Source organism: Triturus cristatus, chromosome 3_1, assembly GCF_964204655.1.
Source record: "Triturus cristatus chromosome 3_1, aTriCri1.1, whole genome shotgun sequence".
Lineage (NCBI taxonomy): Eukaryota > Metazoa > Chordata > Amphibia > Caudata > Salamandridae > Triturus > Triturus cristatus.
Genome location: NC_140583.1, coordinates 327383838 through 327401727, shown reverse-complemented (window position 1 = coordinate 327401727; position 17890 = coordinate 327383838).

Genomic DNA, 17890 nt, shown 5'->3' with positions numbered 1-17890 from the left:
AATTTTGTTCTAAGCGGTGTTTTAGTGCTTCCCTTGATGATTTGTGCCCTGCGTGCAAAGCCTGTCCAGAGTCAATTGTTCATTTACTTTTTTTCTGCCCTCATTATTCATCATTGAAAAAAAAATTGATATTTTCATTGTGTAGACTTGTTGGGCCGGGCCATTATCTTGAGGTAATGAGATCATTGTGTACTGACACCTGTAGACCAATGGTCTTTGGCCTTTCCAGATTCTGGTACGCACTGTGGATCAGGTGTGGGAAGCTACTTGCATGAAGCACTTTATTTTTCCAGGAATTGCTGTATTTCGCTCATTGCACATCTAACTAATGAAATTGTTTTTGACATATTTATTCCCAAATATTCTTATCTTTGTTTTTATACTTGTGCTGTGTACTTTTTTGGATCCTGGTGATCGTAATAAAGTGTTTGAGGATGATGATATATTTACATACCACATTTTTTTGTCTTTTTTTTCCATTATTCAATTTGTATTATTTGTTTTTATTTAGTTATTATTTTTTATTTATATATTTATTTTTGTAGGTAATAAGTGTATTGAATGGTTAACATTTACACATGTGCCAACTGGGTGTAAGTCAATTATACAATATTTAAAGGAGAGGTCACATGCACTTTAGCACTGGTTAGCAGTGGTAAAGTGCACAGAGTCCTAATGCAACAACAAGTATTTGCAATGCAATAGGTCTCGCAGTTACACGAGTTAAAGCTATTGGCATTGTAAATGACAATGCCAATAGGCATTGTTATTTGCAATGTCAATAGCTCAATCTCGCGTGCCGTAAATGCGAGACCTAATGCATTGCAAATGCTTGTTCTCCTAGTTGCGCCTGGGATCCCGAGTGCTATCGATTTCTGTTTTTCAGAAGGGCAAAGCCATTGAAGACATATAAGGCTTTTGGCACCTTTGGTGCCTTTGGGCGGCAGAACTCAAGGAGAATGCATTGTACTGATCGCCCGTTATGCAGAGTCACGTTTGATGATGATGATGATAGAGAATTTATATTGCGCAAGACAATAGCCCGCAGGTATCAAGGCGCCTAACAAAACAAAGATAGAAATGAACCACCTTACACATAGGCTTGCAAGAAGAGGCGAGTTTTAAGGGCACTTCGGAATATCTGTAGGGAAGGTAGGGACCTGAGATCCAAAGGAAGATCATTCCACCATTTTGGCGCCAAAGTGGAGAAAGCCCTACCACCCCACTTGGCTCTTCGTATACGGGGGACTGTCAGGAGCAATTTCCTGGAGGAACGCAAGTCCCTTCCAGGTGTATAGTGGGAAAGGATAGAACCAACTCCCATGTCGCTATTCCTTGCAATGGCTGTGTAAGTCATACATAAGACTTTAAACCGTACTCGGTGCTCTACCGGTAGCCAATGCAGCGCTTTCCTGGCCAACGTGGCCGAGGAGCGTCTTGGAGCATCCAGAACAAATCTGGCTGCAGCATTCTGGACTACTTGCAGGCGCTGCAGTAGGCTCCTATTTAGCCCCGCATACAGCGCATTACAGTAGTCCAGTCGCGAGCCGATAAGAGCGACAACTATCTGCTTTCTGGACTGCAAGGAAAGATATTTCCTAATTCTTCGCAGGGTGTGAATTAAGCCCCAACAGGTAGAGATGGTTCTACTAACCTGACCGCCCATGTCCAGGGCAGGTTCCTAGCAGATGTCGTGGGGGAAGGGCACACTCCAAGCGAGTCAGGCCACCAGCTGGCTGACCAGATGTTCTCATTCCCTCCAAACACCATCACCTCAGTCTTCTCCCCATTCAGTTTAAGTGAGTTCTGAACCATCCACTGACCAACGGCCTCCATACAAGATCTAAAATTGGAGGCAGTTGGTACATCTGAATGGGAAAGAGAGACGAGGATTTCGGTGTCATCTGCATAGGAGACTACCTCCATCCCGAAAGTTCTAATTAATCTGGCCAGTGGGGTCATGTAGATGTTAAATAGGGTCGGACTGAGAGCCGACCCCTGCGGGACCCCACATAGCACCGGTCGGGATGGAGATAGGAACTCCCCCAGCTTGACTCTTTGTTCCCTTCCTTCAAGGAAGGAGGTTAGTAGAACTAAAGCTGCGTCCCTCACCCCCACTTCCCTCAGACGATATGTGAGTACTGAGGGGGAGAGGATGTCAAAGGCCGCAGTTAGATCTAACAGGACCAGGAGGGTGGTCTGGCCCCCATCCACTCTAGTGCGGATCTTATCAAGCACAATAGTGAGGGCCGACTCAGTACTGTATTCCCTCCTGAATCCATGCTGGGAGAAGTCCAAGCAGCCCGAGCCTTCCACAAAGGCAGCGAGATGCTTGTTTAGATGTGCCTCAAGCATCTTCGAAGGGGCTGGAAGCAGTGAGATAGGACGGAAGTTTTTTAGAACCTCTGGATCAAGGGAAGGCTTCTTTAGCAAGGGTTTGACTACTGCACTCTTCCATTCCAGGGGGAAGACACCGTCCCTCATACCTAGATTCATAATATCTAGTAGAGGCGGTAAGAGGGTTTCCCTACACTGCTTAATAATCTTCAAAGGACAGATATCTAGGGGGGAGCCAGATTTGGTTTTATTAAGCAAGATCTCCAGATCTTGTAAGACCAGCGGGGGAAAGGAGTTCAAAGTGCTCGATGGAGAGCTGTCTGAGGTGGTCCTATTCATCTCAACCGGAGCAGAGGGCCCACTGATCGAGGCTCTTTGTATCTCAAGAGCCCGGTAGATATCCTGTATTTTGGTGTGAAAAAAGAAAGCGATTTTATCACATAGATCTTGTGAGGGAACAACAGGGTCAGAAGTTTGTAGGTTGACTAAAGAGTCAACAATTCTGAAGAGCTCCTTCGGCGAGGAGAGCGAAGTTGTCGTGGCCACAAAGTAATCTTGTTTGGCCTGCACAATCTCAGCCTTGTATTTCCTGACCAAGAGTTTGTGAGCTTCCTTGTTCTTGGAATCCCAACTTGCATGCCAGAGCCTCTCCATCCTCCTCACTTCTTGCCTGAGGAGTCTGAGGGATTCCGAATACCAGGGGGCAGAGGGTCTCTTCCTAGCTCGACGGCGGGTCTGTAACGGGGCCAATTCATTCAGGGCCTCGGAGATAACCTGTTCAAAATGACCAACCGCGGTCTGGACGCTATCCAAACCCGTAGTGGAAAGGCTGACAGCCCATGGTGAAAGGGAGTCATTACTAATATTCCTAAAATTTCTGCCAGCTCCCACTGTATGTTTCCCTATTTTACTTCCATCCATCAGAGGGCATTCTAAAAGAAATGGGACCGCAAGGTGATCGGACCATGACACATGTACCGGATCCTTGACGGTCAAACGATGGTCTTTAGAAAAAATGCCATCTAGAATGTGGCCTCCACGGTGGGTAGCCCCGCGGACTCGCTGCGTGAGTCCACAGGACGCCAGGGCATCAATAAGACACGAAGTATCAGATAAGTCAGGCCGTTCTAAATGGTAGTTGAAATCCCCTAAAATGGAGAAGTTTTCTCGACCAAAGTAGGGTTCCAAAAGCTGGAGGAAATTATGTGTGAAGTCAGTCCTCGGGCCAGGAGGTCGATACAGGAGCATTCCATTAAAAAGAGGGCATTGCCCTTCCTTTACCATAAAGTAGAAAGCCTGAACGCCATCCGGAAAATCGAGTATAGGTACTGTGTGACAATGCAGGTGGTCTTTAAAGAGGATAGCTATCCCCCCTCTCACTCGACGCTGTCTGTCCAGTCTGGCCAGGCAATACCCTTCCGGGACCGCTTCAGTCAGATCTGGACCAGATGAGTCTTTAGCCCAGGTTTCAGTGATAAACACTAGGGCAGGCTTTCTATCCAAGACCATCTCCCTAAACATTATTTTATTTTTGACCAGGGAGCGGGCATTGATCAAGATGCCTTCTACTCCCGCTATCTTGGGTCTGAAGATGGCAGGGTGATCGAATGAAGGATGAGGGGGAACCGGATTTCCAGACATACGCGTATGGTGGCAGCCACATCGTAGGGGACGAAGAAGGTCGTCCGGTTCATAAATATGCGAACACCTCAGATGACGAGGTTTGAGGCGTAGCATCTCCTGATGGGTATACCTCCACGAGGAAGCAGAGGCCTCGTCTACTACCGGAGTCCAGCCGCCCAGCGCGGACGGGCGCAGACGGGCTGGACTCTGGCGTGACTCCGGCGTCACTGTGGCGTCCCCGATGCGCGTACACGCTGCGCGTCATACCCAACTAATTAAGTAGGGCTCTAGCCAGTCCACGTGACGGCTCCAGCAAATGGCTGAGGAGTGCTTCTAAGACCCACCCAAGATGGCGCCCCAGGTAAATAGAGCGCGGGGACCGGCCCGCCCAAATGGCGGTGGAAGCAGCAAATTTTATAGTGCGGCAGTGCGGTCCGGGTCAAAGGACACAGGTAGGGGCGACTATGAGAAGTCTGGGCTAATTCTAAACTAGTAGTTAAAACCAAGGTAGAAATGCGATAAATTAAAAGAAAGGAAACGACAAAACGGGGGTTTTTAAAATTACACCAGGCATCTACCAGGTAGCGCTATGTGCACGGCGGTAACCAAACAGGAGTGGGGGGGAATGATGAAACGCGCCGTTTAAGAATGCAGAGGTCCTGCTTTTGATGTTATCTGATTTCTGCTTTCATTCGTGCACGAGAATGTGATCAATTGACTTGCTGGATCCAACCAAGGTCGTTGCGCATATGTAAGCTGAGTAATTGGGGAAGGTGAAAAGAGATACATGGATATGTTAGTAGCGTTACGTCACACTGGGCCTCCGTGTGGCTATGAGCATAAAGTTCTACTTGAGAATCATGCCCAGACTTTTTAAAAGGTTAACAGCTGGCTGTTTATTTCCCGCTGGGATTGGTGGCAACCCTACATTCAACACTCTTCAAAGAACAAACAACCTGAGGACTGGGGCTGCAAATAAAAGAACAACATTACAGCTAAAGCTTCCAGGACAAAATGAAAGCAGAAAAGGGAAGCCTTGGCAAGGTCAATAGGTCTTGCCTTTTGCATAGGCAAAAATAAAAAAAAAGCACAATGATGTAAACGAACATGCATGTGCATGTTTATGTCATTCTGCTGTGGCAGCTATTTTCTTACTTTGTAAAATACCGTTCCAAGATGGCAGATACCCATCTAGGAACAGTAAATGAAAAGTATGTGAAATGCCTTTATTTACAACGGAGCAGCTTTGAAGAAAATTACATCTGCCTGGCCCACCAAAAAGAAGAAATGAAAATAAAATGGGAAGAGGAGGGGTGAGGAGCAACCGAGGGGTGGGAGCAACAGAAGGCCACGGTGCTGTGTGGAGGAACAGTGAACAGTGAGGGGCGGTGAAGCATTGAGCGCATTGGGGGGGAAGCAATACACAGTGTGGGTTTGTGACGAGGAAATCAGCACATGGGGAACAAGCAGGAAGTGGGATAAGGGAGGGGGTGGCAAATGGTGTGCACTTTCGCGGGCGCTTTGATGTTCGCAGTGGCCGCGCGGCTCACTGAGAACATCAAAGCGCCCGCAAAATGTACACGCAGGCTGCCAAATGGTGCGTGCGCCCGGCGCACATGCACGGTAGTTGGGGGCCTGAAAAGCACTTGTTTGCACTTTCAAATCCCCGTTTTCTATAGCTCTCGCCAGAGCAGCGCTAAAGCGCTGGCTCAGGCGAGACCTAAAAACGGAACCCAGACAGCAGGAGGGGAGAAGACGGGAAATTCAGGGGATGACCACACCAAAGGTTGTCAAGTTAGTCAGTTCTGAAGACCCTGCACTCACAAAGTGAGCCTTTAAACTCATAAAATGAACTTACACTTGCAAATGACTTTGTGAATCTGTACAAGTAAGTTTAAAGAGCCCTCTTCACAGTGTCAGAAAAGAGATTATAAAGTTGAACAAGCAGGACACTGGTAGAGCTAGTGTCATCAAACAGCTGCTTTAGCAGAGCAGCCAAATCGTTACAAGGCCAGATATATAACAACATTTATGAAGGTTGTGTGTACCATGAATCAAGCTTTCTCACTTAATGTCAATGCTTAGGGCTTGATTATGAGTGGGTCGTGTTGGATGTGATTATTATCTTATCTGAAAAAACATGGCAACGATAATTATTGCATATTCTTTATTTTTGGAAATAAGAATACGATTTTAGTGCTTATTACTTACCACATCAAACTTGCATGTCCTGGAATACCTTTTGTTACATTCTGGCAGATTTGACTTTCAGAAATTTAACAAATGATGCAGGCGTGGCCGGCACAGGTAAGAACGGTAGGGCGGGATGGGGCGTTGGAGGGAGTGAAGTCGGCAGACAACGTGAAAGGTAAAATTAAATTTAATAATTAATAAAATCACTTACCCGCACTCACCTCATCACCGAGTCGGCGATGCGGCGAATACAAGGTAAGTAGCTTTTTTTTTTCTTTTTAGTTTTACCTATCGCGTCCCACCTCCACACAGCCCCACCTCTCTTATCTATGCCGGCCGCGCATGAATGGATGTGATCTTCATCTCACCCTCCATAAACATTGCACCACTTGCATTATGTAAGGGGTATACAATTCCAGGCCACTTCCCCCAAGTCATTCATTTCATTACAAATTTTATAATCTTCTTTGATATGTTCATGACACACACGATACATAAGTTGTTGGAATGCACTGCGTTACTATACCACAACATAGTTTATGTACTCAAAAGCTCAAGGGGAGCAAAAGAAATGTCCTCAGAACGCTCCTAAACTAATTTTTCTGAAAATGTTAAGGGGTATTTCTCAAAAGGTGCTGATGGAGTTGCTTTACTGTATCTACAATATTAATAATTGTAAAAGGGAAATACATTTTCATGCTGTGTGTGTCTGTGTGTGCATGCATGCATGTGGATGTTGGTTTTGTGTTTGCCTCGCAATAAGTGCTCAGCGGCGGGGTTGAAGCTTCCACAAAAGTATATGTGCAGCACAACCACGGGAACTAAATGCAAGATATTTGTATGTTCTCAGCCCTCATGGACTGAGTACTAAGAACTATTAGCTGGTGGTATCCTGTGTTTTGATCTGCCGTGCTGTGGTATTGTACCTATATTATGGCAGCTCTTCTGGCAGGTCAGATGGCAGCTCAGATCATCTTATACTGTGAAGTGCTTTAGCCATAAATCCCAAATCACCACACAAGCACTTACAGAATATATTACATAGCCAGATCTAATGAAAAGTTCATTAGTTTAGGGTTATTTGATTAAGGAAGAGAGGTTTCATTCAGATACTGATGAGGATTGTAGAGTTTGGAGTGCCATAGTAAACTGGAAGAGAGAGGGAGAGTACTCCTCCAGAGAAAAAGTATTGAGAGAAGCAGCGTGACAGGAGAGAAACAGGAGTCTGAATTCATGGGAGCAGGATAAAATAGGGTGGGAAGAATGACGGAAAGGGAAAGCAGAGATGAAACAAGCATTGGCTAAAACATTAGGAGTGGCTTTGGCAAGAAGGTGAGATGGTTCTATATTTTTCATCAAAAGCAAATACCCCCGAAATGAAAAGAAATAAAACATGCAACCGCCTATTTGTGGCCACCAGAAGCTTCTGATAAAATATTACACAATTTATATGTTAATAATATACCTTTCAGTTGTGCCATGCGTTTTCTTATCATTATTGCTATCATAATTATTATTGAAGGAGATAAGAATCAATTACCACATACCCAAGCACTCAGTGTGTAGACAGATATAATGTTATAATGCCATTTAAACACTTTAAGATCACCATCTTTTAAAAAAGGAGATCCAAAATAAATCACAAACTCACTGGGAGTCTGAATTACAGGCAAAATAAAGAGCTGGTATTTAAAATTGATATAATAAATATGTTTTAAAAAGTACGCTTGAACCATATTTGTCAGTTAAGAGAAAGGAACTAGTTTTAGGTGGATGTGAACATTGTGCACATGCTTTGTGTAGTCACTCAAAGGCAAAGGAGCCAATGGGTAAAATGATCTGACCAACTAACCCATGCTACATACTGTGGTGGGAGGAAGCAAAATGTGAAGGTCAATTTAATGGATCAATGGATGAAACCTTTTGACCAAAAGTTTGTATGTATGTATATTATGTATTACTTTTTTTTTTAAAAGACCCTCTACTCTGATGCGACAGGTAAAGCTGTGTCAAAGGCCAGACCTAAAAACTGGTCATCAATCTCAATGTCCATTGATTATTTTCATATAGTCTGACAAGTAATGCACAGTTTTTAGCTGGGACCCTACAAGCATGCAACTCACTTATGTGCCATAAATTGTTCCACCTTCTCATCACTCATAGCTGAGAGCCACATTAAACACTGCAGGGGCTCAGCAGCTGGAAAGCATTTCTATGGCAGTGCATAAGCACCATTGCATAACATTCACATTAACTGCCACTCTGTGAAGCACTCTGCAGAGCAATTGCCATGGTGGGTTGTATAATTACCACCCCTATGGGTGTCTCCCTGCTACTCCTGAGTGACTTCTTAGCAGTGGCGGCTGGTGATGTTTGAAAGTGGTAAGGCATAATAATTGATTCCAACTTTCAAAAATAGACAAAGACCAATAGATACAAGAGGATATGGTGGGCCCTAGGTTTGTGGGGGGTGATTCTTGAACATTTTGGTAAAGAATTTGTATGAAAATTTAAAGCTTGAGAAGGCAATTCAGATTAAAGAAAATGAAGGCATGTGACACTGACTTAAAGTAAGTAAGAGATTTAAATGATAGCCTGTGGCTCAAAGCTATGATGGTGCAGAGGAGTGAGCAATGCATTTTAGTAAGGACTCAATATATGTTTTTTATTGTGGCATTCCATTGATTTGTGATAATATATAAGGAAGACAAATAGACTATTGCTGAAGCACACTGTTTTCCATTCACCAGGCAGGCAAATGTAGATCGAGTAGCTTTATGATTGGCTACAAGCTAATAATTGGATCTGTGAGAAGGCAAACTAGCACTATAATAAACACAATAAACTTAATGATGGGACACATTTAGTCTTATACAATAATTCACCAAATCATATGTGCTATACATTACCAGCCTGATCCAAGTGCACGTTACAAAAGTGTGAGAGTGAGTAACAGCCCTTCGTGGAAAAAGTCTTTTTTTTCAACAGAAAATTCTAAGTTACAGCCTCAATGCTGTGTGAATCAACTGTTTTAGGTACTGATCCAAAAACAGAAAAGGGTATTGTATCTGCACTGACTAGACAAGAAAGGGTAAAGATAGGTCCTTTACATGCTGTTTGCACAGTGATGTGTAATTTACATATCATTTCAAACTTTACTTGCCAGTATTTGAAATTCATTGGTTTACTTTTGCCTGTTCATAATATTGAGACAGTGCATTTTGTTATATGTTCTGCTGGAGGATTTTTGTTTTATAACCAGACAGTAGTGACTAGTGCTGGGCACTGTGGATTTGGAAGTGCCCTGCTATAAAGAAATTGGGACAAACCCTCCTAGGAGCAGTTTGTCCATGCTGGTGTAAACTTAGTTCACTAAGGATGCTTATTTATTTAAAGAAAGAATCAGTGCGCTTTAAACCATAAGTGCACAACAAAGGCTAACAATTACCAAAAATATTTCTTCATTTGTTTTTCATGTCCCTGCTCTCCCCTAGTCTATTTGGCGTCCCTTATGTGTTGGTGGTTTGGGCGTACACTCGTGGGTGTAATACAAGGGCATGCGTTGGTTGGTGTAATACAAGTTGGTTCACTGGAGGGTGTAATAAAAGGGCATGCTCTGGTGGGTGTAATACAAGGGCGTGCACTGGTGGGTATAATACAAGGGCCTGCACTGGTGGGTGCAATGCAAGGGTGTGCACTGCTGGGTGTAGTACAAGGGTCTCTTGTGCCATTTAAGATTGTGACTTTAAGTTAATACTGGCCGGTGCTGGTTTGTTGTACTGTTCTGGAGGAGCAGCTATCAGATGCAGTCTAGTCTTTTTTATGTCTCACCTAGGCAGCGCACGCGCTGTCTCTTCGAGACATGCTGTAACTAGAATATGTGCTTCAAAAACCTGCAATCTTTTTCATTGGTTCCTCTTACTGTCCTTTGTAAATGTAAGCTTTTGATTGGTAAATACACTTATTAGTCCTTCCTTTTGGACTTTTGGACCCTCCCATGAGGACTGGCCTTGCAACTTGTGCTCTTATTCATCATTTTATTTACGATACCTTATGGGCACTCTTTTTTGCTATTGTCTATTCGCTTTTGAGCTAACACACACTGCATTTACATTTCTTTGTTTCCTGCTCATCAGAATCATTCCGAGAGCGCCTTTTCCGTGAACTTCCCCCTCCCATTTGTTTTAAATTGACACAAGCACTTCCTATTAGTGCTCATGCTTTATTTTCATGTTTAGTGCGCTTTATTATGAAGCAACCTACTGTGCGCACCCGCTTCACAGCCACCATGCTTTTTCACACAGCATATCAGTCACTTGGGGAGGCCACGCACCTTTCTTTTTTCTGCACTACACCTCTGTTATGTTTAGTGGACTTTATTATGCAGCTACCTACAGTGAACCGCCCGGTTTACAGCCACCACGCTTTATCACGCAGCATGGAGGCCACTAGGGAAGTGCACCTTTATTTTTTTCTGCATTGCGCCTCTTTCATGTGTAGTGCGCTTTATTATGCAGCCAACTTCATGGCTGCCACGCTTTACCACACAGCATGGTAGAAACATAGAAGTTTCTCCAGGGCACCCAATCCTTGTCCAATACACATTTTGTGTTTCAGTTATTGACGGTTATCTGTAGAACCTTCAATGGAGCTACAGAGCACTGTGAGTCGTGCTTGTAGTGTACGATGAGCATCTTTGTCAGTCTTTTAGCTGGAAAGTAAGTAGTAGTTTTGTTTACTGTCCTTTGCTTCCCGGGTAGCTAGCGTTGGGCTTGTTTTGGTAGGGCTCATGCATGTTTGGGTGTCTTTCCAGGGTTAATCCTGTTTGCTTTGGATTTCATGCGTGGCAACACTACCCACCCACCCGCCATCTTCCTTGATTGGGATTAGTGCTGGTGAGTATGTACTCATCACAAGGCAGTCCACAGCCAACTGGTTCCTGGCTTAGCCATGCACTTGTTTTTGTGGGTGGCATTGGTAGCTCTTGAACCACCGTGGGTGAAACTGTAGAGACTGTGGCTGCAGCCTCACTTGCAACGTGATGACCGGGTGATTTTTGGTAGTTTTCATCTTTAACAGTTGTAGCCTCTAGGCCAGTGTTTCCCAAACTGTGGTCCGCGGCCCCCCAGGGGTCCGTGACACATTCCCTTGGGGTCCGCAGGCAGCAGTTTAAAAAGCACTTCAAAGTTCCTTGTATAATTAGCAGCTTTTGAGCAACAATAAAAGTGTCAAGATAACACCAGTGATTAATGTACCTGCTGGAGAGAGATGAGAGTTTGTCTAGTGGTAGCTTTGACTTATCTAATGTAGCACAGCAGGTTACTATGCCTACCCCAAAGAACGTGTACCATGCAATCTAAGTGGGTTACTACTTTCGTCACAGAGATTCTTTTGTTACTGTGCAGCTTCGAAGTGATAATCGTAAACTAGCACAGTGGCCTATAAATTGTCATCAAAGGGCTGCTTGCAAACTGCATGGTACAAGTTAGTAATTTATGCTTTTTTCCAGTCTTCCATTATCCTGATGCTGCTAAAAAGGTTTATTTGAGTGGAAATACATTTTTATTGTTAAAGTCAATACTAACGACTGTGTTCTGTTATGAATCCTGAGTTTGTGCTTCTCCAGACCAAGCACTCTTTAAAAATGCCTACCAGTATGAATGACATGTGAATCCTACACCTTCTAGTCCCCTTTGCCTTATGCAACATTTTTTTTTTTAAACAAATTTTATTAATCAAATGACACATATATCACAGGGCTCTGTACCCCAGAGGCCTCTGCACAATCCGTAAACAACATCATGACTTTGACTTTCTTTTTAACCAAAGGGAAGAAATGTAGCAAGGATGGAGAAGTGCAATACAGATGAAAAATACCCTCCTCCTTTTATTTTATAAACAGAATCACCCCCCTTCCCCAACAACCCCCCAAGTCGAACATACAACCTCTGAAGCACAATCTAAACCAGGCCACACACCACATCCGCCGCCCCAACCCAAACACACATACAAGCAGACGCCCTCTGTACACATGGGGTAGCATCAAACTGGAAGAGGTGGGGGAACTCCCTCCGCAATCGGTTCCAACATCAGTCCAAGATTATCTGCCCACCGCTTCCAGATTTTATAATGTTTCTGCGGGCAACCTCTGGCTGTAAAAATATGGACTTCCAATCCCATGCAAAAGTCCAGGCCCCTCTTCCATACCGACAACAAAGGTGACGCTGACGCCTTCCAAGCCCTGGCAATATCCCTCTTGCTCAATGCCAGACCGTGTGTATCAGGGTCCTAATGATACGTCTCTAGGTGTAACATTTTCTATAGACTGATTTGCACGTATGATTTATTGGCTCTATATGTGTGTGCTGTTAAGTGTTCAGACATCCTACAATGCTATGAGAGATGCTATAAAACAAATGAAATGCATGCGACAGAGGGGCTAAGGAGAGATGATAGGCACTGTTGGTCGGTGATCAGGGAATCATTGAAGAACCCCAATAAAGATTGTCATATCCTGGTGCATAGGAAGGTCTTCATTTACTATTCTTTCAAAGCTAATACAATTCAATATATAATGATAAACGTGTTGCAGACTGTACCATTGTTTCCAACATTTTTTTGGGGGTTAAGAGTGTCCCAAAGTCCCCTTTGTAGTGGTCAGGCTCCCTCCCTGCACCTGGTGTGCACCGTATGGGGACTGGTCTGAAAATATTTGCCAGGGCTGCTTTGGGTTTCAGTCTGGCCTAGGCAGGACCAGGAGCCTCGTAGAGTGCATTGTGCTTCTAAGATCAATTTTTTGGCAACAGTTTTTATTTTTGTCTTTCTAATCGGCATTATTTTCACAACAGGATTGTGTCCTCATTTTTAATGTTTCTCCCATTACTGCTGGAGATCGTCACTCATGAGGCCATCTTCCTTTGTTGCTTAATTATTAACATCGAGCACGTCCTAGAAGTGCTGGCAGCGCTCCGCCCGCATCCACGTAGCTGCTATTTACAATGCCAATAGCTCTAACTTTCACAAATGCGAGACCATTGCATTGCAAATGCTTGTTTAATGCAAGCTCCTGGGAGGTCACATATGGTGTTGGGTGATTCAATTAACACTTGACTGTCCCACAATAAAGATATGCGAGTTTGTCTTTAACACGTTGCCCCAATTGACAGCACATCGGGGCATATTAACAAGCCAGGCGTTAAATTTATCGCCGCTTTGGCGGCAGAAAACTGCCGCTAAAACGGCAGTAATGGGCTTGATAATATGCGCTATGGAATTCCAATTGAAGCCCATGTTAGATGTGAAGGACATCTAACATGGGCTTCAATTGGAATACCATAGAGCATATTATCAAGCCCATTATCGCTGTTTTAGCGGCAGTTTTCAGCCGCTAACGTGGCGATAATTTTATCACCTCGCTTGTTAATATGCCCCTAAATTAGTTAACTAACACTGTGTACTTTAGGTACAAGTGGTAAGGTAAACTACTGTTTGTTTTTGTTTTTGCTGTTTTCTATGGAGCAAACTCGACTCGAAGATATTGGAGTGCTTTACATGAGTACCAGCTGTATCATCTACTTTCAATCAGGAGGAATGTACTTTCACATTTGTTATATTTGAACATATTTAATAACACTTCACTTAGGCCCTTTTCCCAGTTAAACAACCCATCATGAACCATAGACACTGAGATATGAGGACTTACACACACACACACACACACACACACGCGCGCGCACACACACCCACATACACACACACACACACGTACTCTGTCTCTGTCACTCTCTCTCTCTCTCTCTGTCTGTCTCTCTCACATTGTTACAAACATCCGCACCAGTTTTACAGCCAGCGCTCATTTAGGGCCACATGCATCAAGGAAAAAAACAGTCGCAAACGGGCAGTTTCTCAGAATCTGCCCCTTTGTGACCGGTATTTTTGCATTTGGGGTGCATCATCCCAAATGCAAAAATCTCAAATTGCGATTGCCTTTAAGGAATCACAAATTGCGATGTCTTGAATGCAATGTAGGATGCCATTTAAAATAGCGATTTCGCTATTAGGGCCACTAATTACCGGAAAATTAAACCTGATGGTAATTAGCGAAAACTTTGAAAAATGCACCCTAGTGCATTTTTCAAAGTTCCAGGTTACACACACACACATGCCCTTGGGGAATGTGTGTGCGCAACATGTGTTCACATATCAATTTCAGTGGTGCAACAGGGTCTCCTTTTGGCACCCTTGCACCCTTGAAATTGCATGCACAATTTGCGAGTACCTATTGGGTACTCGCAAATTGTGCATGCAATTTCTATTGATTCCTATGGGCCTAGGCCCATAGGAATGAATGGATAGCAAATCCTTAATTGCGACTCGCAATTTGCGAGTCGCAATTAAGGAATGTTTGGGAATCTCAATTTTTTTAGGGATTCCTACATGCATAGGCATTTGCGATTCCTTATTAGTGAATCCATATTTTTCGCTAATAAGGAATCGCAAATGACATTTTTGATGCAGGTGCCAGTTAGTCTAATGCATGGCGGGCTCGCATCTCTCTCCGGGTATGACAACAATCTTTTAACCACTGCAAGTCACAGAGTAGTGTGACCCCTGGTATCCTACTACATGCTGTAGGCATTTAAAGAGCCTGCAATGCAGCAGAGTAAGAGAGCAAAACCAAAGGGGTTGAACATTGCAAGCACTCACCCCCAGTCAACTAATCTGGGTTTAATCCATCATCATTCTTTAGCTCACTCCGCCACCCCAGTTCAGACATGGCCATATGCAAATCAGTCTGACCCTGTGCCTCATGGGAACAGTCCAGCCCAAACTGCCAAGCCATGTCTTCCCTGGACCGGAAACAAGCATTCTGGAACCGGTTTCTGGCTAATCAGCCGTCAACAGCCAGGCTAGCTTGATTCCAGTGGCAAAGTGAGCAAGAGACCCACATCTGGGCATACCCTGTCAACTTAGGGCAAACAAAGCAAAACCAAAGGGGATAATGGACAGAGTAAGAGAGGGCTTAATGGCGGCTGCAGCTCTGTGGGCGAGGGGATCCCTTGTCTGAGTCCGTGCAATAACCCTCACACTCCAAAATTCGCATCTCCAAACATTTTTGATACAGAACAGAAAACATTTTGCTGAGCTGCCCATTCTTTCCCATCTCTTTTCTTCTCGCTTCCCATGAATGGTGTGGCCCTGCCCTCTACGCCCACTAACACCATCCGCTGCTGATTCTTAGAACATACAACATGGCTGTTTGTTCATGGCCATTATTATTGGCTGCTTGCATAATGCCCACCTAAAAAGGCATTATACAATGACTACTCCTGAGTGTGTTTTGTAAACCTTATAACATGTTTGGTTGCTCATTGCATATTCCAATGGCTTGCTCATCCACCTCTCTTGGATCGATGCCTCAAAGCAAATACCATGGCTGACGGCATAAAGCTCAATAATAGGGGTTACTCAATACACTCCTGGGTGGATTCCTCAGACAATATACGACTGTTTGGTTTCATAATGCCCACGGCTAGTTGCATAAAGTCCATTCCTATGGACTGCTCCTCTTCCATCCTTGTATGAACTCCTCAGAGCACATGCTGTGGTCCCTGCTATTCTCGGGTGCAATCCTCCAAAATACTAATTCCTGTGAGTTCTTCCTTCCTCTGCTGCTCCTGTGTGAGCACCACAGCATACACTACATTAATTATCAGATTGCACCTCTGAACATTTTTCATGGTCCCTATTTAGTTTGCTAAATAAATGATACAGATGACTCACAATTCTCACAATGTCGTTCATCAACCATACGTGCACATTAACTGTGACGGGTACACAGCTACACATTTGCCGTGACATGGTTTGAGCAGTTTATGCTGTACATTTACTAAACCAAAACATTTCTCACATAGGCCACACAGCACCACTAACCTTCTGTTCATCCATACACAAGGATCTCATTCTTAATTGTCCTATCCTGCACTCTTTCATGCTTCAATTCATGCCACGGGACAGTGACAAAACACATTTACTCTGTTCCAATGCGCATGACATAGAAACACTACTTATATAGGTCACATGACAGAAACACACTTTTAATGTCATTCAAAGCTTTCATACAGAGTAGTACTACCCATCTACAAACGTGCTTTAGTGTGTCATGAGCGATATGAAGCATTATAATTGAGCCTCCCAGTTTTTATTTGTACCGATGAATGCAGACAGAAACCCATACAATATCCCATCTGTATTTATTTTTAAATATGGTGAAAACATATCGAAAACAGGTCTTCTTTTGAGTGATTCTCGCTATTGTCAATCACGAGTGTCAGGCCAGTAGCTGTACAGATTGACAGGTAGAGAGAGGAGTTAATTTTTTTTCTCCAAATTAATCTAAAATAATTGTAGGTTTACAACTGTTTAATCTACAGTGCAAATGTTTTTAGATGAATTTATTGTATTGTAGATGGCTAAAACCTGTTGGACATTCAACCGCGAGTGTACATTTATTGGTGAAAAAATGTAGAAATATATCCAACGCAGCTTCATTTTTATGCTAAGCACAAAATAAATATTGCTAAATACAGAAAAAGATGCAAACATAAATATGGTCAAATAAAGATAGAAAATGTCAAAAAATATAAAACTGTGGACCCTACTTATACAATAAATGCGACCACAATACATCTGCAGTTGGAATGGTGTCTATCGGCAATAATATCCCCCGTCCATCATATGTGGTTTTGCGCTGCTGAGGACTCTGTCCCCAGGCTGAGCACTGGATAATTAGATCTTGAGATTCCACTGATGGCTGCTGCAGGGTTCACCACTCTGCCCCACAAAAACAGAGCGCGTGATTCATCCAAGTGACACTATGCCCCCAGAAGGGCCCCAGTTGTGTAATTGACAAAGTACTTTGGCTTCTCGGCGTTTATTAAAGGGCAAGTTCAGCAAAATATGAAATATTTTTAATAACTCTCTCAACCTGAGATGAAATCAGCTCAGAAAGTTTCCTTTTATTAATCAAGGTCATCTATACTACAAGAACTGTGGAATAGTGGCCGCCAGAAGCATTCAACATTACAACAGGTGTTAATCTCAAAACTCTTCATGGGCAAAACATTCTACCAGTACTAGACAAAGGCACTAAACTTGCTAATTGCTCTAATTAACTAGTACAAAATGTCATCTGTTGCTCATCATTTTTGTGCTAGTCATCAGTGTAAGTGTCACAAAGCATGTTCCCTTCACTGATGCACGATTCCTCAAAAATTCATGGAACTGGTGCAAAACTGCCCAGCACCGGTCCTATTTCTGGGATCTGTTCCATGGTATTTTTCGCATCCCAAACATGTGGCCAATGCAGTTCAATCCATTTTAGTTTCCTTCTTCTACATGGCGGAGGTGCACACTGTTTTAGGAGTGGAGAGACGTCACTAGAACCATGTGGAATCGAAGGAGAATGCCCCAGTAACGGGGAATTTTGCGGCAGGAACTTAAAAGCCACTCAGACTTTACCGAGGAGAGAAGAGAAAGTTATTTTAAAACAAGCATTTGTAATACAATCGTTCTCGCCTTTGGGACCTTATATGTATTTAGCTATGCAGCACATTAGCCTGGGTGCTGCAACATCTACTGTTCTTTAACATGGAGGGAAAGTAAACACCAAACTGTGTGACACACCAGGTATGGGAACATATGAAGAGAAATATTGCCTTTCAGCGGAAAATGGTAT